Raw genomic sequence first — 26,976 nt, 5'->3', positions numbered from 1 at the left:
GATCTATTTGAAATGTACTGCTGGCTTGAGGACAAGTTAATTGATAAGTCCAATGATATTCAACTGTGGGAATCCAATTTGCCCCACTATATCTTTCCCCGTACCCACAACACCCCTGAATTTTTAAGGAAATGTCATGCTAGTTATCTACCTAGCCAAAGAGCTATTATTGCCCCCACTGGAGAAATTCTATTCACAATAACTCCCCAAGCTATAGAAAAAATGATGTAAGCTCCTACAATAGAGAATGCCACTCCTTTCTCTCATGAAGAACTTATTGAATTATATCAAAAACTAGACTTTGCTAAAAGATCCTAAACCCTTGAGCTTTTCTTCACTAAAGATGCCCCATTACCCAAGAAAAATCCTCCCTATCCGTCATCCATTTTCCCTGAGAGAGCCAAGCAAATAAGCACAATCATCTCCTACCTCCTTGGCTATTACTTAGATCAGTGGGTAGATGAGGCAATTATAGTATTTCTTTCCATTTTCTCTGCAGATTCTGAGCCTTCCATCTTGTTCAACTTTAGCCAATTTCTTGCAGACTCTATCCATGAATAGTTTGTCAAATTCCAAACTGAAGAAGTATTTAAATATGCTTCTATGTTAGTGTATATGTTTTTATTTTTAGGGAGACAACCTCAAGCTTGCCTTACAAAAGTTGGATGAAGAAGGAAATCAACAATCAATCATCTTTTGGACTACGCTGGTAATGAAGGAAAAAAATGAATATTCATACAAACAATTCATAGAGATGTTTGTACATCCAACACTCAGTCCCCTAAGCAGCAGGTTAGAGCCAAGAATCAGTGAAGAAATCAGAAAAATTTTGCAGTTATCAGACCAAGTCCAAATAGGAGATTGGTACCTTTATCAGAACTACACAGAGCTAAGGATATTTGGGTGTGAACTTTCTCCTTACAAGCTACCAAAATTCCTCCCAATGAGGATTTTTTCCTTAGAATACATCAGGCAAATGCTCGATGTTGATGAGATTCATTTTATAGCTACCAGGAAGAAATCCCAATTCAAAATCAAAACACAAATAGGGCCTTTTATTTGTAACAATAGGGCAGTAGGGGAAGAAGCAGACAAACTGCTAAAAGAAATGCAATTCAACCTTAGTTTCACATGTTCATATGATCCATTAGGGGCCATCTCCAAGTTAAGGGTAGAGAACAAATCTATTGCTTATTTTCATACATCCAGACGAGAGATTTAAAAATATTAAAACCAGCTAGAATGGATTGAGAACACTCTAGAAGAGGCAGAGGAGTAGTTGGTTTCATCTTCAACAGTACAAACTCCTATCGCACAGGAGAAGACAGGAAAAAGGAACAGAGAAGAAGAGTCACCTTCAGTGACTGAGATTTCCAGTGAAGGTTTCAAAATCATGTACAGGAAGAAGGCCAAGCTCAATTCCAAACTAATTCTAAGAAAGGATTCAGATGAAGAGAATATTATTACCACCAAAGAGCCACTTGTTTCCTCACTAGTAGGTGATCAGACTACACTTTCTCCTACTACCTCGACAGTTTCACAAGATCAACAACAGGTTTTGCAAACCAACACATCTACCATAGGGGAGACAGAAAAAAGTATATTTGATATTTTCAAGGAGATTAAAGTGAGAAACAAGGCCTTGAAGATCAACACATATAATCAGTTTTGGAAGCAGACTTCCAGTTCTCAAAGCAGACCGCTGTCAGCTTTTGATTCAGAGAAAGTCAAAATGAAAATGGCCTTCCTCCAAGCATAGATTCCCCAGCCCAAGGCAACATCAGATTATAAGAAGGCTTCGTTTGAATTGGATGTTAAAGACATACATCCCATTGAACAAATGGAGATGCACAAGTAGACTAGACAAATGATTTCATCTACTCTCACTAACACTGCTATGAGTTTGTCTAAATTGCAGGTTACATTAGCTAATGTTCAATCACAATTGAAGATGGAGAAAGTCTCTGCACTTGTCAAAGACACTAGGATCAAAGTTTTGGAGGACTTGGTAATCAAAGTAGGATATGATCATGCAAATAACAATGCTGCAAAAGAGCTCATAAGAAAGAAGAATATTGACATAGTAGCATTAAGAAAGCAGTTGAAATTACTAGCCACAGAAGATCCTATGGAAAATGACATTGAAGAAACATAGTCACAAAAGGCATAAATGATGAAGCTCATCATGGAGCAGAGTGCACAGTTGAAACAACAAAAAACAGAGATGGAAAAAAGAATAAAGGAAAAAGAGCAAGCTACCAGAAAGGCGATTGTCCCTTTGCAAGCATCGCCTCTTACAAAAATTCCTACAACTACATCTTCTACAACAAACACAAAGACTGCTGCAGATCAGTTCGCAAGTGCATTGGAGAATATGTCTCTCCAAACTGAAGAAATTAAAATATTGCATGCTCAAGTTAATATTCTGCAAGACCAGAAGACAAAGACTAAAAATTTCCATGCAGTAGAGCTATAGAGAGCTCAAAACCAGATAGAAGCATGGAGGAAATCAACAACCGAATCCTCTATTGGCCACACACTAGCCCAAATTAAGGAAAGTATATGGAACAATATTATTGAAGGAATGGATGAAATCTAGCCTTGTATCCATATTATATTTGAGCAGAAAGAGTTGATGGAGAAAGCCAAGCATGCCATTTCCACTATCAACACTGAGTTGGGAGAAATGCCTACCACAACCAAGAACATCATAAAATTTCTCAATTCTAAAAAAAGAAATGAATTGGATGATTTGGGTGTAGATGACAGAACATAAACAATCTTAGAATTTTATTGTGCAGCTGACAGAGAAATGTCACGATTTGGATGTAGCAGTCAACAGGTTTTTCACCAGAATAGAAGCATTAAATAAGAAGGGTCTGCCTTCTTTATTTGTGATCAATGACAAACTAATGACCAGGGAAGATTATATGAAGAAGCTTAAAGATATTGCTAAGTCTTCCCACATTAAAGGTGCTATGACAGGGAGAGATTTTTACGAAGCTATCATCAACATGAGTTTCATCCAGCATGAGATAAAGCATATTTTTGTAGTAAAACCCACATTTTCTCGGTATACCGAGGTAGATCAGATCTATCGCAAGGCAAAAAAAATCACGAGGGGAGCGGTGGGATAAATTATGTGAGCTTCAGGATTAAAGAAGATACCAGCTTCACTAGCGCAACACCCAAATAGTGGCAACTCAGCAACTTTTCTCCACCAAAGTAGTGCCAGAGGTCAAGATCACTTCACCAAATTCACCTCTTTTGGTCGCATTATTTCATTATGTTATTTTGAATTTAATAATAGAATGCCAAGTCGATGTGAAATTAATTGTAATTTTTTTTGGAAATTTTGTTTAAATACTTCATTCATTTGAAGTATTGAGGGTCGGTTCCTGATCATTGTAACTCTTTTTATCAAGCACTGTACTTTTTCCACACTACTGGAGCATCATTAATAAAAAGACTCTTCACAATATTCTTATGTTATGATATACTGGGGATGTTTTTCTTAGTGTAATCATTGTTTTCATTGTTACTCTCTCCATGTTAATCATCTAAAATCTAATTGTAAAACAGGAAATGTGAAAAATAAGACTTGTTAAATAAACACCTTATTTGGAATGTTTTTACAATCTATATGTTTTCTTCTGAAGTCTGATTGAAAAATTCTTAAATGCTTTTCAATCACTACTGAAAAACACCTTTTCTCCATTTCATAATTCAATTTAAAAGATCCAGTAAATGTAACTAGCTTGCCCTGTGATTACTCTTTTAAACTTTTGATGCAACATCCAACTTTATTTGACTCCATAGCCCAATGGAAAGAAAGTAATTTGATCAGATCAACCAACCAAACCAATCAAACAAATTCAAACAAACAACCAAGCATAATCATAACTAGCCTAAAATCAGCTTTAACAACCAAGCTAAATCATAAAGATAGATCCCTCTTTGAAGCTACCAAGGCTAGATCCCAGCTTCCAAAGTGGTTTTGATGTTTTCCAATGTATTTACTTCCTCAACCTCAAAAATACAAAATGATAACAGGTGCTTCATAGAAAACACAATGATTGAACCCCTTCTCTACTTCCTCCTTGTAGCTACCATCCCATGTTGGTGGCCTATATCAATTGCAATGAACATTAATTGTAATAAATTATCTTAACATTTTTTTTACTACACGCTTCCCTGATCCAAACTTGATCAATGGATGATCAAGGATCCAGAAAAGGCCAAAATTCAAAGTTTTTGGATTTGAGTGAAAGTTATGCCATCGCGTAGTTCTCAGAAAAAAAAATCCTAGCGCAACTTGAACGTGTGAAAACCAAGTATGTATGTGAAAGTTATTCAAATTCGATGTTTTCAGGGAAAAATCCAAAAGTCCAAGTCAAAGTCAATGCTGACTGGTTGCTGACTAGGTGCTTGAAAATAGCCGAACTCCGTTAACAATCTCTTGTGTCGCTATTGTTTGCAAGTTTGTTGTTCTTATTTGCTGCAATTTTCTTATAAGTTATTCATTCTTAAATTTTTATGTGCTTAAAATGGTTTTTTTCAAATTCATGCATTAACACTTTTTAAAGTTAATAAATCACATTTCAATAAAATATCAGACCTGGGATCACTCCCATCAAGCCTACCTCTTTCTTGGAAATTCCCCATAAATACTCTAGGCATTGGACGAATGGCGCAAATATTTCTCCATCAGACGATGTCAATGTTGACGCTGACATCACCTTGTCATCATGATGACATCACCATTCAATGTGGCATCCTTTGACGGTGACACATGCCACTAAAAACCAGACTTTTGGCCACCCAAAAAACCCAATTCTTCCTACCAACATAGAATTCCATCAACATGTCACATCAACGTTATCACCACATCATCATTCCATGTCAGCTGGAATTCAAGTGGCATTCTGCATGTGCATACTTTTCCTACATGGTGCCTACCACCTCAGCTCAAACCTATGTCCCACCAGGGGTTCAGACCTTCATGCAATGTGACACTTTATCGTTATATGAAAATTTTAGGGTTCATAAGAATCTTCTCCGATAGAGCTTCCATGTCATCGCACCCAACATCATCACAACGAGAATTAGAAAATTCCATTACCCAAATTTTGCATGGTGAGATAGATAAATTCTTGTCATGTGACAGAATGAAATTTCATCCCACAGTCTCCTTCATAGCACCACTACTAAGAACCTTCCACACAGTGACAGGGCATGATGCAATGAGAAACTTCTTATCATGTGAGAGAAAGACATTATGTCCTGCAGTATTCATCACATCGTCACTACAATGAACTTACCACACAACATTGGGGTGTAGCACAGAGTTAAGGGCTAATGCACAATTAGCCTCTAATCCACCTCTAATTTTTGAGATTAAGCGACTTAACCACAATTTACTTTTGATTATCATATTCACAATTTCTTGTATTTTTTTGTGAACCTTCCACAACCCCTTTCTGAAGTTTGATAAAACTCCACGAGCTTGAATATATGCCTATCACTCTACTATTGTATGCATGGAAATCTATCAACCTGCCTAAACCTTGCCATGGTAAAATACTACTTGGGAATCGACCCTTATAGGGTAAAATTCACATGTCCCAACTTAATTTGTTTAAGGCAATAAACATAGTTGTTAGGTTAAATGAAATCATTGACTCAATCATTCAAATCACAGAGAGTCCATGATATACTCAATATATCATACATTGATAAACATTCATAATGACAATAAAAAAAACCATGTAAACACCCACTCGAGACTATATCTATAGGACTAAAATTCATAATTTATAACAATAACATAGAGGTCTTCAAGCCTCCTTAAATGAAGAGAATCATTCACACAAATTTCCCATTACAACATACAAGAATACACATTCCTCCTTAAAAGTGCTAATATGCTTTTATTACATAATAGCATTAATTATTATGCACATTGCACATATATACACTACAATAGATGTAAGTCACTTATCTTAATAGCTAGATGACTAGCAACTAAGAGAGGGAATTAAACTCTCCTCCCAACCACAGTCCAATTGATCAGTTGTTATTTCTTGCAATTAACCACTCCCGAACTAGATTCAGATCCCAAGGAGTGAAGTTCTTGAGGGCGATCAACACCAAACAAGGGAACAATTAAATGGGAATCCAGAGTACATAATGCCTCACCTTTATAACCAGGAGTCCGAGTACACTATGTATCCACCCAAAAAAAGCTTCAGGGAATCCAGAGCACCAAATGCCCCACCTAATCATACACTACAATAATCTATAGTTCCAAAGAATCTCCACCTAATTCACACTTCAACAATCCAGAACCATAATGCCTCCACCTATCTCCTGCAGAAATATAGAGCACATTATGACTCCACCTGATAGATTGCACAAGAATATAGGGATCTTGTCCTCCACCTGTCATAAAATACATTGGAGTCCAGAGAACTATTCAAGGCTCCACTTGATAAAATCACTCAGGAATCTAGAGTGCTAAGTCTCCACCTGATTAACAACACAAGGATGCAGGGAACTCTATAGATGCTCCACCTACTATTCCTTTACTTCAAAAGATTTTTCCTATTCATTGTCTAAGCTTTCTCAACCATCTTCTATCTACACATTCTCTTCCTTATATGTGAGCCACACTATATTGTTCTTTTGCACAATTCTCTCCTTCCAAGTGTGTTTTTTCTCTCCTTGCCTTTGTTGGTTCCCTCTCCTTTGTTCTCATCTTCCCGCCTACTGTCTACATGACCATTCTCATTTATATTGCATGTTGATCAAAGCCAACATCCTCTCATGCGAGCAGAACAATTCATCCTCTCACTCAGGCACCCATACATAGTTTTAAATTCCTACACATTTTCTCTTTAATTCAACATGGATATGGTGGAAAATTAATTCCAACATTTAGAGTTTGGATATATCACCAAGCCATTCCTAAGAAATTTCATCTCCACATACCCTGAATTAGTTTCCACTCTCATTTCAGTCATCATATTACAATTTACATCAATTTTCATGAATAGTTCAAATAATAATGTTCACAAGAGGGGTGAAAAAAAGGTTGTTATAAACCCCACACTCTTAGAGGAACACCATCCTCAGTGTTCTACATCCGAGCACACAATTTATAATGGGCTTTATATACACAACTATGTTTATAATTAAAATTGCATTTATAGTTGCTTACTTAGGAAATAAAAATGGGTATGACACCCTCATTTGGTCGGGCATATCCCATGTGGCTTCATCTGATACAAAGTTCTTCCATTGCACCTTGACCTACTCTATGACGATTCCATATTGTGGTATTCCTTTAGTCCAGGATAAACAATCTCTCGTTGGAACTCTCCCTTAGGTTCAACCCATGTCACAAACCAGTCAACAATGTGATTAGTGTCATGTACATACTTATTAAGAAAGGAAACATGAAAAACATTATTTGCATCCACTGTGGGTGGTAAGTCCAATCTATAGGCCACTATCCCCACTATTTCCAAAATCAGAAATGGACCACGAAATATGGGTGATAACTTGGCACAAGACCAACTTTCAATGAGCTCTTCCTCAGTCTAATGAGGAGATAAACATTCTCTCCTACTTGGAATTCCTTGTACATCATTCACTATTTTTCCTAACTCTTTTTCCTACCCTAGACTACCTTTAATTTTTACTTGATCTTGACCACTTCCTACTCCATTTCCTTCAGAATATCAGGTCCAATAACTACTCTTTTTACTGAGTCATCCCAATTGATAGGGGTGTTGCATTTATAGCTACACAATACATCAAAATGGCTCATCTCATTGACTCCTGATATCTATTATTGTATGCAAAATCCACAACCAGTAGGAAATTTTCCCACTCCTTTGGCTATTGCATGACATACCTTCTCAGCATGTCCTTGAAAACTTTGTTCACTCTTTCCATTTTTCCATCTTTTTGAGGATGATAAGTGGTACTAAAAGCTAATTGGGCTCCAAAAGTAGCAAAGAACAACCTCCAAAAATTATAAGTAAACTTAGGATCTTCATTTGATATAATTTTCTTAGGCATCTCATGCAATCTAAATATATTCTTCATGAATGCCTAGTCTATGTTAATAGATTTGTGGGTGGACTTGACAACTATGAGGTGAGCTTCTTGACTCAACTTTTCCACCATTGCCATAATGGTATCATGTTTTTAATCCATATTTGGAAATCGCATAATGAAGTCTATAGATATGACTTCCCATTTCCACTCATGGATTGGGATTGGTTGTAAAAATCTTGTTGGGTGCTTCGTTCCACCTTTACTTATTGGAATTAAAAGAACTTAGCAATATATGCATCAACCTCCTTCTTCAATCCTAGTTAATAATAAATTTTCTTTATGATTGTCATCATCTTCTAGTAACTAGGATGACTTGAGTAAGGTATTTTATGGAATTCATTGTTATGAAACCAACTCACAAATCAGAAGAAAAGATAGATCAATGACTTAAACTTTTTCCTCTTCGAGGGGGAACCTCCTTTACATTACATAAATGAACAATTCTTGGATGATATAAATGATAGGACCTCCTTGGTGTATATAGGGTTCTAAGGGGTCACAATATAATCAAAGCCTACATAACAATAATAATGTAAGGGAACAACAATAAAAATAGTGGGATTCTATGGGACACAACAATAACAACATGGGGGATAAATGGGCACTGCAATAAAAATAAGGGGATACAATGACAATAAAAATAAAGGGGATACACTAGTATTATAGGGACCTAACGTGACCCTATCCTTCAAAAAAGTGTTGTCGTCAACGCTTCATTAGTTCTAGATGCTTTTGTATAAATTTCTCATCCTCCCATGTGGAATCTTTAGTGGGTAAGTTCTTCCACTTAATGAGATACTCCGAAATTAATCGATTCTGTAGTTATCAAGTTCTTTTTTTCATGACTGCTTCAAGCTCAAATATGATTCTTCCTTCCTTTTCAAGTTTTGGCAACATTGTTTGAACTAGGAGCTTGTCACTGATAACTTTTTTAAGCATGAAACATGGAACATTGGGTGTACTCGGGAAGATGCAGGAAACTCCAATTTGTATGCCATAGTACCAATCTTTTGCAACACCTTGTAAGGACCATAATACTTGGGTGATAATCTATTATCCTTCTTTGCTTTCTTGAGGGAAATTTGTTTGTATGGTTGTAGCCATAAAATTACCAAGTTGCGTACATTAAAACTTCTTTCACTGTGATGTTGATTTGCATGTTGTTTCAATTGATTCTGCACTAGAATGAGGTTATCCTTTAAGAGTTAGAGAACTTCTTGTTGATGCTCAATGTGATCTTTCACTTCTTGAACCTTATAATTTTCTCCTAAAGATGATGTGATGGAAGGTTGATGATATCCATAAAGTGCCATAAATGGGGTCATTTTTGCTACAAGTATGGAAGGAAGTGTTTTGCCACCATTAAGCTTGAGGTAACCACTTTACCCATTGTCTTTGTTTATTAGATACAAAGAAACAAAGATATCCTTCCAAACATTTCTTTACTATCTCAGTTCGCCTGTCAAATTGAGGATGATAAGATAAATTATGAACTAATTGAGTACCAAGACAAGAAAATAATTTCATCCAAAAATTTCAAGTGAAAATGGGATCTTTATCACTTACAATAATCTTTGGTTTTCCATGTCGCTTTTGATTTTTTTCCATAAATGGAGTAGCAACTGCACTGGCTTTAAAAGGATGAGATAATGCACAAAAATGTGCATACTTGGTAAGTCTATCAATTACCACCATGATGACACTCTTTCCTTCTGACTTGGGTAAACATGAGATAAAATCCATTAAGACCTCCTCCCAACGCTGACTTGGAAAGGCTAAAGGTTGTAATAGACTCAAGGTCTTAATTGTCGCAACTTTATTTTGTCGGAAAACCAAACATTCTTCCACAAACTTCTGGATATCATATTTAAGGCCACCCCAAAAGAATTCCTTCTTGACCCTGTGGTAAGTTTTTAAAAATCACGAGTGCCCTCCTAAGGGGGAGGTGTGCAATTCCAAAAGAATCTTTTTCTTGAGTTGGGAATTCTTAAAAATATATAAATGATCTTTGTACCATAATGAATCATTTTTCCAAGTAAATGTATCAGATGTATTGGGATCTTGCTACAACTTTTGAATGAGTGTCCACACCTCTTCGTCATTCTTCCATTCATCCCTTGATTCGGTTATCCAATAAAATTGGATAATAGAAATGGCACAAAGCAACACTTACATATCCTCATCCTTTCTTGACAGTGCATTTGTAACAACATTTTTCTTCCATTTTTTGTAGATGAAAGTCACAACCCAACATATATGTGACCCATTTATTTTCTCTTCTTAAGATAATCTATGTTCCAAAAAGTATTTAAGACTATCCTAATTTATTTTTACCTTGAAATGTCTTCCCATTAGATAAGGTCGCCATTGATTTAGTGCATATAATATTTCCAACACTTCCTTCTCATAAATAGGTTTGTGTAAATACTTTCCTTTGATTGGACAACTTTCAAAATCAATGGGTCTTCCTTCTTGCATTAAAACAACACCAGTTCCCTTTCCCAAGGAATCACATTCCACAGTAAAGGTTTTTGTGAAGTTTGGCATAGCTAAGACCGATGTTTGGCACATTGCCTCTTTAAGATGTTCAAAGGACTTAGTTGCTTTTGAAGTCCAATAAAATGCATATCTCTTTAGTAATGTTGTTAGAGGTATTGATATTCTCCCATAATTCTTAACAAACTTGCGATAATACCCTGTCAACTTGAGAAATCCTTGAAGATGCTTTATGGTTGTGGGTATTTTCCATTCCTTAATGGCTCTAATTTGTTTAGGGTCTACCTTAACACCATCATGAGATACAATATGACTGAAATATTCTACCTCTTGTACTCCAAATAAACATTTGGAGGCTTTTGCATATAATTGTTTCTCCTCCAATAGTTTGAGCACGCTGTCATTATGTTGAACATGATCCTTCCAAGACTTATTGTTGATTAGTATATCATCAAAAAATACTAACACAAATTTTCCAAGGAAGGGTTTGAAAACGGAATTCATCAAAACTTGAAATGTGGAAGGTGCATTAGTAAGGCCAAAGGGCATGGCAAAAAATTCACGATGACCCTCATAAGTTTTGAATGTTTTTTTCGGAATGTCTTCAGTCTCCATTCTAATTTGATGATATCCTGAACGAAGATACAACTTGGTGAAGTAAATTTCTCCATGTAATTCAACCAACAATTCATCAATGACATAAATGGGAAATTTATCTTTAATAGTGAGCTTTTTGAGCTCCCTATAATCCAGACACATACACCATGATCCACCCTTCTTGTTAAAAAATACTATTGGAGCAGAGATAGAACTTTGACTAGGTTGAATTATACCAACCTTTAACATTTCTGCAACCATACGTTCAATTTCACTCTTTTGGGCATAGGGATATCTATAAGGTTTGATGTTTGGACGAACACTTCCTAGAATCAAATGAATAGCATGATCATGATCATGAGTAGGTGGTAGGATTTTAGGAGTCTCAAATACCTTGGAATGATTGTCTAAGAATTTTTGGAGATATGGATAAATATATGGTTTCGACGTTTGAACTTTTAATGACCATAATTGTGCAATTATGCCTCATTTTTATTTCTTCAAAATATTTGTCATGTCATTAGAGTTGATTATATTTCCTGGTTTCCATGCAATACCCCTTATTTCAACTTCCTTTCCTTCCCAATTGTTTTTAAGAAAAAATCTTGAAAATTAAAACCTACCATCCCCAAAGATTGTAACCATTAGACTCCTAGTACAACATCAACACCACCCATTGGAATGGAAAACATTGGACTATTCAATACATATTCCTCCATGGTTAGCTTGATATTATTGTTGGCATTATGATTCAAGTGTTGTCCTTGATGGCAACTCACTCAGAGGATGGTACAGGTGCTCAGAGGTTGGTATAGGTAATGGCAACTTAATCAGAAGACAGATCTTAGTACAGCATGCCAAGGAAGTTCATATACGCATGTTCGTTAAGCCCAAGTCGCGTGTACACGCAAGTTGGTTTCAGAAAAAGCGCGTGTATGTGGAAAAGTATCTTTGGTCCATGGTGGTTAGTCCTTGGAAGTTGTGCCTATGATTTCGGACCATTGTGTCTCGACGGGCGTGTCGATCCCTAGTTTTGAAGTTGATGGTATTGTGTTACTATGGTTTTGGCTCTTGGTATTGAGCTAGGCCTAAGACTATATAAGGAGAAGAAGATCATTAGGCAAAATTATCTTTCGACAAGGCTTGAATATCTAAGAGAGAAAGAGATCTGATATGCAGGTTCTGAGTTGCTTGATCTAAGCCAAGGAGAGATCACATCGGTTGATGGAAGACTAGATCTAAGGATAGATCGGGATCTAATGGTTTGAAATGCACTATCATGATATGGTTGATTATGCGTATTTCTAGATCTGCATATTGTCGCAATGTTACGTTCTGGGTCTAACTAATGTCTGGTACAGCTGCAAATTGAGAAAGTTTATTTTTAGATCTGTACGCAGGTTGGATTCGGTAAAAGCGCGTGTATACGCGGGTTTTGCTCATTGAAGTAGCGTATATCTTTTGAAGCTTGATTTTGGGTTTACAGTAGGGTCTGACTGTTATTGCAGAGTTCTGTAGTCTGCTCTGTGTTCTGGTAACTGGTGATTGACAGGGTTCAGTGGTTCAGTGATTCAAAGTTTGGTTGTTTTATGCTTCAATGATCTGTTGTGGAAATTGAATGAATTGTGGTCTTCAGATTGTAATGTTGTGCTTCAGGAATATCCAAGTCTGAAAATGTATGAAAAGTGATACCTGAAAGAAGGAAGATTGTAGGTCAGCACCTACGTACTAGTATCTTGGCTAGTACAAGAGCAAAGGGGGTTGGAGCTCCCTTCCAAGGAAGTTTGGAGAACGAGAGAAGGTTGTAGCCTTCTGCAGGTTGTAGCCTGCGTACTGGTATAAGGCTGCACCAGTACAAAAGATTGTAAACTGAAGTTTCATATTAAAGAAAGATAGAGACAACTTGCAGCAGGTGGTTTTCACCCACATTGGGTTTCCACCTTATATCTTGGTGTTCATGTGTGTGGCTTTTTATCTGTTTTGTTATACTGCACATGTTTACTGTTAATGTGGTGAATAATGTCCTGATGCACTTAATTGAAGAATAAGCTAACTAAATTGTGAGTTTCTTCTTATACGCTGTTTTACTTCGTCACAGTAGCGTGTACACGCTGTTTCACTTAACTGAAGTAGCGTATATGTTTCTGAGCATTTAAAAAGTTTGATTAATCTGATAATACTGATTCACCCCCCCTCTCAGTATTATTTCCAACAATTGGTATCAGAGCAGGTCCTTCAGAGAAGCTTGATCGCTTGAAGGAAGATCATTCATCATGAGCAACTACGAGAAAGAAGCATCAATCAGGCCACCGGTTTTTGATGGAACAAATTTCAATTATTGGAAGGTAAGAGTTACTGCATATCTTCAATCTCTTGGTACAGAAGTTTGGGACATTGTAGAAACAGGCTATGCTTTTCCTTCAGCTACTCCTACAGATCCAGCTGAGAAAAAGGCATATGAAACAAATGCAAAAGCAGTCAGTACTCTATTAGGAAGTATATCTCAAACAGAATTCATGAAGGTCATGCACTTCAAATCAGCAAAAGAGATATGGGACAAAATGATCACTAGCTATGAAGGAGATGAACAGGTAAAGCAAGCTAAACTTCAAACTCTCAGGATTCAATATGAGACCCTCAAGATGTATAATGATGAAAGTGTGGCTAATTATTTTCTTTGGGTAGATGAGATTGTTAATTGTATGAAAAATTTGGGTGAAGAAATAAAAGAGACTATAGTAGTTCAAAAGATTCTAAGATCATTATCCCCCAAGTTTGAATCTAAAGTATCTGCAATAGAAGAAAAGGAAAATCTCAAAGTTCTCACTATGTCTCAGCTACATGGAATTCTAACTGCTTATGAAATGAGAAAGGGAGGTCCATCAGACAGAAGGGAAGCTGCTTTTAAGGCATCAAGAAAAGAAGATTACTATGAAGCAAGCCATGTTCCAGAAGAAGAGGAAGAAAAAACAAATTTTGTCAGAAATCTTCAAAGGGGTGCTGGAAGGTTCAGAGGTAAGCTACCTTTCAAATGCTTTGCTTGTGGAAGAGTAGGTCATTATGCTGCAAAATGTCCTAATAAGGATAAAGGAAAAGAACCTGCTAGATGGAATAAGAAACAAAGTGCAAATAAGAAAAGCTACTACACCCATGAAGATAGTGATGGCTTATCAAACAGTGATGAAGATGAACAAGGTAATAAATATAAGCTATTAATGGCATTTGAAGATGATGATTATGAGGATGCTGTAGATGTGGATAATCTCTATAATGAAATTACTAGACTCAAGAGATGCATAGAAGAAAAGAGTGTGATCATTGATACTTTGCAATTTCAAATTGATGAAAAGGAAAAACATCTTGAAAAACTAGAAGGTGAAATTGTTGGTCTCAGAAAAGAAATTGAGAAAACAAAAGCTATTAATCTTAAGTTTGTCAAAGGATCTGAAACTTTGGATGAGATTATCAATGTGCAGCGGTCTCCTCTAAACAAGACAGGTTTGGGCTATAATGGAGAAACCTCTCAAGCATCCACCTCAAAAAGTTATCTTGATGCAGCAAGAAGAAATGAGCAGAAGAACAATGAAGATAATCAGGTAAAGCAGGGACGAATTACAAACAGAAACTATCAGGGACAATCCTTCTTAAGGGTGAACAAAAGCTACAACCAACCACAGGTAAAATCTTCTCAGTTTGGCACAAGAATAGATGAAAATAGAAATTACAATCAGTTGGCTGGTAGATTCAATAACCGCAGAAGCTTCTTCAATGGACAATGCTTTTCTTGCCATAACTTTGGTCACAAAGCAGCTCAATGTGTTGCATATAAAACAATCATGACTAGGGAAGCTCAAAAACAAAGAAGTATGACAGGGATTACAAAGAGGACCTATAACAACTTTTCGGTTCTTGAAAATGAAGTTGAATGTTCTATTTGCAATAATTTTGGTCATAAAGAATCTGAATGCAGGAGCAGGTTTCAGGAGAAAAAGGAACAAGCCACGAGCACCAAAAAATGGAGAATAAAAGAACCTCAGACAGAAAGATGTGGGATAGCGTTTTATGCAGAAGGACAGGAAAATCTATGGTACATTGACAGTGGATGTTCGAAACATATGACAGGTGATAAAGAAAAACTTGAATCTTATTCTACTTTAGAAAAGGGAAAGAAAGTTTCTTTTGGAAATGATACTCCTGCAACTATAAAAGGAAAAGGTATTGCTCCTTTGAAAGAAAAGGTCAAGGCTGGAAATGTTTTGTATGTTGATGGATTGAAGCATAATCTTCTAAGTGTCAGCCAGATGTGTGATCAAAAAACCGAGGTTATTTTCAGATCGAATGGATGTCTTGTTCGTGATCTTGATACAGGTAAAACAGTTCTCAAAGGCAAAAGAACTCCAAATAATCTGTACATATTTGAAGAAGGACAACAACAATGCTATCTTAGCAAGGATGAAGAGCACTGGTTATGGCATCGAAGGTTGGGACATCTAAGCTTCTCACAAATAAGGAAAGCATGCAAATATCAGGCAGTTCGCGATCTTCCAGATATCAAAATTCCAGACAACACCATATGCAAATCTTGTCAGTTTGGAAAGCAAACCAGAACTAACTTTCCAGAGAAGGAAGGATCAGCTAGCTTGCCTCTTGAGCTAGTCCATACAGATGTATGTGGTCCATTTAGGAAAAGGACACCTCGAGGAGAAGAATATCTGATATTATTCATTGATGATTTCTCAAGGTTTGTTTGGTTAGGGCTTATGAAGCACAAAGATGAAGCATTCGAAAAATTCAAATCCTTCAAAGCATTGGCTGAAAATGAATCAGGACACAAAATTAAGTGCCTCAGATCTGACAGAGGTGGGGAGTTCACATCAAATGAATTTTTCGATTTCTGCGATGAACATGGGATAAGAAGAGAATTCTCTACAGCTAGAACTCCTCAGCAAAATGGGGTTGTGGAAAGAATGAACAGAACTATCCAACAAATGGCTCGTGCTATGCTCGATGAATCAGGTACTCCTGCAACCTTCTGGGGTGAAGCTGCACATGCTGCTGTTATCATTCTTAACAAAACAAATGTCCGAGTAAACAGCACTCAAACACCTCATGAGCTTTGGAGTGGTAAAACTCCTTCCGTGAAGCATTTCAAAATCTTTGGGAGCAAATGTTATATTAAGAATACTGATGAGCAACTTGGCAAACTTGAACCTAGAGCAGATGAGGGCATTCTTCTTGGTTATTCTCCACATAGCAAAGCATACAAGTGCTACAATAAAAGACTTGGCAGAATTGTTGACAGTATTGATATAGTGGTTGATGAGAAGGGATATATTCCTAGGCAAGTTCATCATGAAGACATTGAAGAAGATGAAGGTTACTCTCAAAGGCGAAATGATGAAGAAGAAGAACCTCAAGAAGAAGAAGAATCTCAAGAAGAACCAGAGGAGCAGACAAGAATAGAAGAGAAGACTCCATCCAGATATGTCCAAAAGAATCATCCAGAAACTCAGATTGTGGGGCAGAAAGAAGCAGGAGTACAAACAAGAAGGACACTTGCAGAAGCTTCAAGCTACTTGGCTCTACTCTCCTCCATTGAACCACAAAATGTGAAAGAAGCATGCAAAGATGAATGTTGGGTCAAAGCAATGGATGAAGAACTTGAGCAAATCGAAAGGAACAACACTTGGGAATTAGTTCCTAGACCAAAAGATAAGAATGTAATAGGAACAAAATGGGTCTTCAAGAATAAGTTAAATGAAAATGGAGAAGTAATTAGAAACAAGGCCAGACTTGTTTGTAAAGGGTATGCACAGCAAGAAGGAATAGATTTTGAAGAGACCTTTGCTCCTGTGGCAAGACTAGAGGCCATCCGAATGTTCCTTGCTCTCTCAAGCTTTCAAAACTTCAAGGTATTTCAAATGGACGTGAAATCAGCCTTCCTGAATGGAGACTTAGAAGAAGAAGTATATATTGAGCAGCCAGATGGGTTCATTCTTGGGAATGATCCAAACCTTGTATGCAGATTGAAAAAGGCACTCTATGGGCTCAAACAAGCTCCAAGGGCTTGGTACTATCGGTTGGACAAATATCTTCACCAACAAGGCTTTTCAAAAGGATCAGCAGATAGCAATCTCTATATAAAAGTTGAAAATAACAAATTGCTAATTCTTGTTGTTTATGTAGATGATATTATTTTTGGCAGCAATGAAGAGACTATGAGTCAAAACTTTGCCTTGGTTATGCAGAAAGAATTCGAAATGTCACTTCTTGGAGAATTGACATATTTTCTTGGATTGCAAATCCAACAAAATGAAGGAGGTATCTTCTTGTCTCAAACCAAATACCTCAAGCAGATCTTGAAGAAGTATGGCATGGAAGAGTCAAAGCCAGTATGTACACCCATGGTTACAGGATGCAGCCTCAGTGCAAATGATGAATCAGCAGCAGTCCACCAACCCACTTATAGATCCATGATTGGGAGTTTGCTTTATTTGACAGGTACTCGACCAGATATTACACATGCAGTAGGAATGGTTGGAAGATTTCAAGCCAACCCAAAGGAAACTCATCTTCAGGCAGTCAAAAGAATCTTCAAATATCTTCAAGGGACCCAAAACTATGGCTTATGGTATCCTAGAAATACAGATCTCACTCTTCATGCTTACACAGATGCAGATTGGGCTGGAAGTGTGGATGATAGGAAAAGCACAAGTGGAGGTGCTTTCTTCATGGGTTCCAGATTAGTATCTTGGTTCAGCAAGAAACAAAGTTCGATTGCCTTATCTACAGCTGAAGCAGAATATGTGGCTGCAGCATCTTGTTGCACACAACTTCTTTGGATGATGCAGACCTTGCAGGACTTTCAAATCACTTGCACTCCACCTGTCTCTATCTTATGTGATAATACAAGTGCAATCAGCATTTCAAAGAATCCAGTCATGCACTCAAAGACTAAGCACATACCAATCAAGTACCATTTTCTTCGGGAACAAGTGCTTGAGCAGAAGGTCAAGTTGGAGTATGTTCCTTCTAAGGAGCAAGTTGCCGATATCCTCACAAAGCCACTGCCCAGGGAAACTTTTGAATATCTCAGACAAAAGCTGGGAGTAGTTGATGCTTCATCCTGTTGTTGAAGTTTGTTTGTTCTACAAAAAGTTGGTATACGCAGGTTACGGAAGGGATATGCGCGTATATACGCGGATTCATGCTGGGTAAGTCGCGTGTATACTGGACGCTTGTTGCAGAAAGAATATCCGCGTACATACGCTGTTTTATACAGGATAAATCGCGTATATGAAGTTCTGAACAGCAAGGGAAAACTCTGAAGTTCTGAACAGCAATGGGAATGTCAGAATTCTTCAGGCACAGTTTCAGGGAGTGCAACAGGCACAGGTTCAGGGGGAGCAACTTAAAAGTCTCATAAAGCATTGTTGGCATTCAGATGTTTTGGTTATTGGTTTCAGGAGAAGGAGCTCATAAAGAAATTCTGGTTGTTAATCTAACAAGATGTTTATCAGATGCTGCTGGTGCCTTTCCTAAGTCTTGGTCTAGATCTATTGTCTCTATGTCATGTATCTCTCTTGTCATATCTCTTTTATGGTGTCAAGGTCATGTAACGGCCTATGTTGGTTTCCCCACTATACCTGGGATGAATGCTGTAATATAATTGGTTGTTTCTGATATGTCCCCTCTTGGTAGGGAGTATGGATGTATGTATTGAGTCTTTTGGTGATAGGAAGGTCCCTTATGGTGTATAAGTCTTGGTTCTTGTTGAAGAACATCTTTTGCAGATCTGGCCTACTATCAGGGGGAGCACGAGTCAGCACAGCCAAGCAGCGGTATCAGCATGTCCTCAGGGGGAGCACAGCCCTTTGCCCTTGATGTCAAAGGGGGAGAGTGACTTGGTGTGGTGGTTGCCATCAAGTCCAAAGGGGGAGATTGTTGGCATTATGATTCAAGTGTTGTCCTTGATGGCAACTCACTCAGAGGATGGTACAGGTGCTCAGAGGTTGGTACAGGTAATGGAAACTTAATCAGAAGACAGATCTTAGTACAGCATGCCAAGGAAGTTCATATACGCATGTTCGTTAAGCCCAAGTCGCGTGTACACGCAAGTTGGTTTCAGAAAAAGCGCGTGTATGTGGAAAAGTATCTTTGGTCCATGGTGGTTAGTCCTTGGAAGTTGTGCCTATGATTTCGGACCATTGTGTCTCGACGGGCGTGTCGATCCCTAGTTTTGAAGTTGATGGTATTGTGTTACTATGGTTTTGGCTCTTGGTATTGAGCTAGGCCTAAGACTATATAAGGAGAAGAAGATCATTAGGCAAAATTATCTTTCGACAAGGCTTGAATATCTAAGAGAGAAAGAGATCTGATATGCAGGTTCTGAGTTGCTTGATCTAAGCCAAGGAGAGATCACATCGGTTGATGGAAGACTAGATCTAAGGATAGATCGGGATCTAATGGTTTGAAATGCACTATCATGATATGGTTGATTATGCGTATTTCTAGATCTGCATATTGTCGCAATGTTACGTTCTGGGTCTAACTAATGTCTGGTACAGCTGCAAATTGAGAAAGTTTATTTTTAGATCTGTACGCAGGTTGGATTCGGTAAAAGCGCGTGTATACACGGGTTTTGCTCATTGAAGTAGCGTATATCTTTTGAAGCTTGATTTTGGGTTTACAGTAGGGTCTGACTGTTATTGCAGAGTTCTGTAGTCTGCTCTGTGTTCTGGTAACTGGTGATTGACAGGGTTCAGTGGTTCAGTGATTCAAAGTTTGGTTGTTTTATGCTTCAATGATCTGTTGTGGAAATTGAATGAATTGTGGTCTTCAGATTGTAATGTTGTGCTTCAGGAATATCCAAGTCTGAAAATGTATGAAAAGTGATACCTGAAAGAAGGAAGATTGTAGGTCAGCACCTACGTACTAGTATCTTGGCTAGTACAAGAGCAAAGGGGGTTGGAGCTCCCTTCCAAGGAAGTTTGGAGAACGAGAGAAGGTTGTAGCCTGCGTACTGGTATAAGGCTGCACCAGTACAAAAGATTGTAAACTGAAGTTTCATATTAAAGAAAGATAGAGACAACTTGCAGCAGGTGGTTTTCACCCACATTGGGTTTCCACCTTATATCTTGGTGTTCATGTGTGTGGCTTTTTATCTGTTCTGTTATACTGCACATGTTTACTGTTAATGTGGTGAATAATGTCCTGATGCACTTAATTGAAGAATAAGCTAACTAAATTGTGAGTTTCTTCTTATACGCTGTTTTACTTCGTCACAGTAGCGTGTACACGCTGTTTCACTTAACTGAAGTAGCGTATATGTTTCTGAGCATTTAAAAAGTTTGATTAATCTGATAATACTGATTCACCCCCCCTCTCAGTGTTATTTCCAACAATTATGGCACTTTACAGAGTAGTTTATAGTTCCTCCATTTTCAACTATCACTTGACACTCTAGTGCTGGGTCTAGGAAGAAATTCAATTTCTTTGCTATCTTATAATGAATAAAATGATTGGTACTACCTAAGTCAATCAACACCATTACCTTTTTCTTCTTGATATATCCTTCTATATTGAGAGTTTTAGGAGTGGTAATTCCTTCAAATGCATTACAAGATATGGTTAGATTCATTAGTGTTTCTCTAGGGTTGGTTCTTGGTGCATATCCTTCTCTTTTGATGTTTCTTGTCACTTTTCTTCCTCCTCTTCACAATATATGTAGAATAATTTCTTCTCAATACACTTATGACCTTTAGTGTACTTGCTATCACAATTATAACAAATCCCATTTTCTCTTTTTTCCTCCAATTGTTATGGTGTCAACCTTGTAGGTTTTGGAAGGCTAGGAGCAAAAACACTTCCATCTTTATAGTTGTGAGTGGTAGACTTCCTTGATGCCATAATTTTTCTTTCAACTTTTCTTGCCACCTTGAATGACTTCTCCAATGAATCAAGTTCCCAAAGACAAACCTCATGTTTGATGTTATCCTTTAAATTCCCTATGAATACATCAATCCTATGCTCCTCCAGAATATTAGTTACCTTGATATTCAATTTTTGGAAGTCCTCAATGTGCTCCGCCATTGAACCCTTTTGTTTGAGATTTATCAATTGGATAAAGAAGGTGTTGCACTTTGTATCCTCATAATGTGCTATCATTTCCTCCATAAAAATTGACCAAATGACAAGTTGTTTATGAGAAAAAAGCCATCGATACCATATAAATTGATTGGGTTCTAAATATAAAGATTCAATGTGTACCTTTTGTGTGTTTTTCACATTATGGAGATCAAAATATTGCTCCATCTGTAGTATCCATGGTACCAGATCATTGCCATTAAACTTCCTCATATCGACCTTTGGAATTTGGTGGTTCTTATACCCAACATTGGTAGTCTCTAAAATCATAATTCATATTCCTTTCGTCCTCATCATGATTTTCATGGAGTACCTTGTCACCACTCAAAGTCTTTCTTATAACAACTTTGCCAAACCTTCCTTCTACCCTTCTATCATTGCATTTATCAATGTTTCCATGTATACTTTTAAACCATCATTCAAAATTCCCATGTACCTTTTTTAGCATCTATCTTAACATTCATCATGGCTTCCAATTAATTTTTTGTTACTTTTTATGAGAGCGAAATTTGTTGCACTTGGTCTCGTAATTTTGATAGATCATGTTGAATTTATTCCTCTTCTTCACGTGTCATAGAAGAGATTTTTGGTTGATTACTTGGTGTATCAATTTTTTGTTTCGAGACATTTTGGAATCAAACAATGATATCTATGCTTCACTATGCCCTTTGAATCACTTCAAACTAATTTTTCAAACAAAAGTTATGCATAATTTAAAAAAATACACACCCTTTTATTGTTTTTTAGGAGCTTGATATTGAAACTATTGTATCTCTATAATTTTGGATCTCTAAGGTATGAAATTTCGTCCTGTGGTAGCCCTACGAGTCTTATTTCTAACTCCATAAGTCAGACCAAAATTGGATTCTTCAAGATAACTTTATGCCCAATCTCCCATGATGAATTGATTATGGACTAGTTCAGTTGAGAGAATTTGTAAGGAATGCCACGTGTCACTGTTTGAAACTTTGTCCCTGAAAATGATAAAAAAAAGCTAAAGTCCATGAAATTTCATTCGCTTTCTAAGAAATTCAAATCCGATTCTCATAGAGGAATTTATGACAATTTTCCCAAGGTCACATGTTTGATGGTTTTTACTACGTGAGCTAAAAAATGTACAAAATGTATATTATTTTAATTTTTGTAAATTAATTATAAATATTGATTTTTAATTAATTTTTATTAATTCATCCATTTTTAGCTAATGATCCTACAAAATCTCCACAGCCAAATTGTAGAACAATTAAAATTATGTGTTTTCAGATCTTGGAGGTCTATTTCAGATCGTAATTTATATAATTACAAGTTCTGAAATCTTGAAATTACATTGAATGGTTGTAATTTTTTATAACCTCGGGACTTTTATCATTAAGTGGTTGTAGTTGTTTTTGGTATGTAAATATTATACACATTGGTTGTAGTTTATGAAAGGGTCCCATTCCATGTAGGCCTTACTCCACACATCTCTCTTCCTAGGCATATCAAGATTTTATGTTTTTGGAGCTTTTTTAAAATAAACTCCTAAAATGTATTTGCCCCGGTGCTCCGAAATCACGACACAATACCGCATTTTAGAACTTTCATTCTCGTGACTTAATTTGTAATTCTTTTGAGATCCCTCACCTCCAAGATCCCTCATCTCCCTAACCCCAAGGCTCTTATACTTCCCTTATTCATTATATAAACTTGGCAAAAATAATAATCTTGACATTTTATGCTACCTCAGAAAATTTCATCGGAACCTAGGCCATTTCAATATCGAGGCTTAGTAAAATGAACCCCAAAGGTACATAAATCTCAATCCTCCGATATTACTATACTTCTTATGGCATATGAAGAGTCTCAACATATCGGCGTTGACTTGATCTTGGAGCTCATTTAGTAAAACCTCCGATATCATAAAACTTCCAATGCTATGATTTTATTCATATCTACGATGGTTTATTAGAATTGATATCGGCATATCGACTTCTATATGTATCAAGACCTTTTCGAAAAGATCCTTCCGAAATTTGAAAAGCTCCCGATGGTTCATTTATTTGGAATATTTCATAACATTGTATATTTCGGATGACCATTTAAGTCATTCTCCGAAAAACAAAAACTCTGATGGTTCATATTTGTCTATATTTAATTAATTTAATAAATTTTAGTTTTAATTGGAAAATTTTTATTATTATTAAAATACTAAATTTTGGCCCAGACAGACATTTTTCCAGAATTCTGATATTTTTTCCACTTCAACTTCGGAGAGACATATTTCAATATTTACTTACCCAAATGAAGCTCACAATAGCTTGTCGGAAATCTAATATAGAGGAGAATAATTTAGGAAGGTTAATTTTAGTAGTTTCATTCATTTAATGACCCAAAAATTGAGCAAAAGACAAAGTGACGAATTTGCAACAAAAAATCAGTTTTCTATTTTTATTTGGGAAAATTTCATTGGCTGAAGAAAACCGTTGTCATGAATTCATTCCCAATAATACTCAAAGTCCGATCTGATCTATTTAAAGCAATCATAGCACGAGAATTTATTTGGATTTTAATTTATTTTAATTTAACAATTTGTTGATAAGTGGTTTGATTTCTATTTTGTGCACCAAATTTGTTTTAATTTCTGAATTTTGATTAGTTTTTGGCAGGATAGCGGTTGGGGAGATGAGGAAGAGAAGACTTGGAGCAATGGAATTTCACTAGGAAGAGAGAAAGAATAATTTTGGCCAATTAAAAATTTTTGGAACAAATTTATTCTCCAACAACTCTCTCATTTTAATTTTCTTTTGTAATTATAAATATGGCTTTGGTGGAATTGAGAAAGAGGTTTCCAAATCTGAAAATTGGGGAAGAAATTATCTGCAAAGAGGGGTTTTTGAACTACTGCAGGGAGATTTTTTTTTTTTGTAGAGAATTAGCTATTTTGGACTAGATTTGTGAATATTAAAAGTGATGTATTTCAACTTTGAAAATTTCATGCTATCATGAAATTTTCTGAGATTTTTCTTGTACTCAAAGGCTTTGATTAGATCTTTAATTCTTGTACACTGTTGTTGGAGATAGAGGCTGATTGATGGTCTACATTTAATAAATTTGATTCAATTCTTGATCCAGATAAGTATGTGTTTTTTGAATTTTTGAACTATTGTAAATTCATTTAATATATGCTTGTTTAAATCATTTTAAAGATATCTTTTAATGATGGATCTAATTGATACCAAGTTAAATAAGGAATTCGAATAAATAAACACAACATAATTGTTAACAATTTAGAAAATTCATGTCAATTTTATCTTGGTTTTAATAATGATTTTTTTATGAGAACTCTTTCCTTAATGCAATCATATCTTTTTAGTTTGAATTCATTTTATTTGAATTTGGATGTATGTGTACCAGAGATCTTATGATTATTCATCAGATAGTTGAATACATATACTTTCTTGAACTATTAATAAGTCTTGGAACTATTTCCTTGGCTTATTGACTTCATTTTTATTCGAAATTCAAAGTTGGTCTAAATCCCCTTTTACCTTGCTCTTGGTTGTTAGGGGGGCTAATATTTATTTCAATCAAGATAGGTATAGGATTTATTTTCTATTATTTACATATTATAGTAGATCTACATTTAGTTTTAATTATTGCATTCTAAAAGTCCTCTTACATAGGGGCAAACTTTAGAGTGGTTTGGCCGAGCCATTAATTCAACTTAAGGATCACTTTCTTGTATGAGCTCTGCATGAGGGAAGATATGATGTCTCTTTTCTATTGGAAATTAATAAACATACTCTAAATCAATAGAGAAGAAGAGATGATAGCTGGACCCAATTGAACAATTTGGAGCTACTATTCTAAATGGAAAGTGGATGATTTAAGTTTTTGACTCGGTGGTCTCCCTTACATGTTGATGAGGTCATTTTTCATCATCAAAATTTTTGGTGCTAGAAGGAGGGCCATAGTAAATTGTGTCTTTGAATATTTTGTGCTTTAATATTTTATCTTATTGTTATGGCTCCACTTAAAATACCTCCTTAGAGTTGTTTTGTTGGACCTCGCCTAACTACTACTTCGATAAAGACAGTTTAGACCCTGTCTAAGGTAGAGTATAATGGTAAGTTATATGCTTTTAATCATCTCCTTTAATTTATTTTAAGTTGCAAAAAATCAATATTGATTAAGATATTATTTGTAGGATCTTCACTCTTACTTTGTCTGGTAAAGCCAAAGACTGTTGCTTATTTCTTCCAATTACCTCCATTGATAGTTGGGATGAATTTTCAAAGATTTTCCTTCATGCCTTCCAAGAATATGACTATGAAAAGGTGTGTGATCAGTTAGAAGAATTGCGTAAGATGAAAGGTGAGACTTTGGATATTTTTTACATTAGATTTAAATTAACTTTAATGCAATTTCGGTCCAAAGATTTTCCTTCTCAATTCCAATTAATTGGATGGTTAAGAAATTTAGTGTTTTTGTCCTATGATAATTATGAAGAACTAGAAAGCACATCCATTATCGATAAATAATCAATTGTTGAAAATGACAATGTCGATCCTCCACAAATTGAAATTGAAAATACTATTCATCAATCTCAATCAGAAATTGTTGTTGTTTCTCAATTAAATGATGTTGATTTCATATCTATTCTGAATTTAAATAATGTTGTTATATCTGATGAATTGGAAAATCAATAAGATGCACAGTGCACTAGCAGCAATTGGCATCAAGTAATTCAACAAATATTAAATCAGGAACGAGGAGATCAGCTAAAGAATGTCAACAACTTACAAATTGCTGCAACTAATTTAGAATCTTCTTCTGCTGGTAATAAATCCCAAACTTCAGAACAACCTACCACCAATAATTTGCAGATCAGTCAAACATTTGGTAAATATGATTTTTTCAAGACATTGAACAACAATCCAAATTCTGCAATGGAACAAATGTGAAAGAGTCTATTTTGGAAAATGAGCAATCATCTGTACATAGAGAAAATTTCAGGTATATATCTTCAACTTCTTATTTTTGTCTCTATCCCGATATTTTTAGCAACAATAATATAATTCATAATCAATCAAAAGTCCCTTTGAACACAAATTTAACTTCAGGTAACAAAATAATGATAAATAATGATGAATTATTGTTTACTTCTGATATGGGTAGAGAAAATTCAATCAATAATATTTGTTGAGCCGTAAAAAGGGTCTTTTTCACCTCTAATTACCTCACATTAACTTGTCAATCCAGGAACAATTTGTTATTTCAAAAAGTGTACTCAGTTTTAGGCTGTCATTTGCCAGAGTAATGCTAGTAGTATAGTTCTCAGAATACAAGAGTAAACGGATGCTTAAAACAAGATCTACTTACAACAAAGCACTTTAAAGCCTAAATCATGCATTCGGAAAACTAAGCGGTTTATCAGTCAAGGGTCCAGTAACAGTAACTCATCCCTCTATAAACTGATGTAATTAAAGATAATCAAGGAACAGATCATCAATCTGGGAACTAGACAACAAATGTCAATGCCCACTACAGTTTTAGATCGTTCTGCACACCAAAGCAATGAGAACGCAAATAATAGGAAATGGAACAACAACTAGGAAATGGAACAACAACTAA

The sequence above is a fragment of the Pinus tabuliformis genome, chromosome X (genome assembly GCF_031772625.1).
Source record: "Pinus tabuliformis cultivar Carrire ecotype Pingquan chromosome X, CPIR1, whole genome shotgun sequence".
Lineage (NCBI taxonomy): Eukaryota > Viridiplantae > Streptophyta > Pinopsida > Pinales > Pinaceae > Pinus > Pinus tabuliformis.
The sequence above is the reverse complement of the archived record's forward strand: the minus strand, read 5'-3'. Positions refer to the sequence as shown.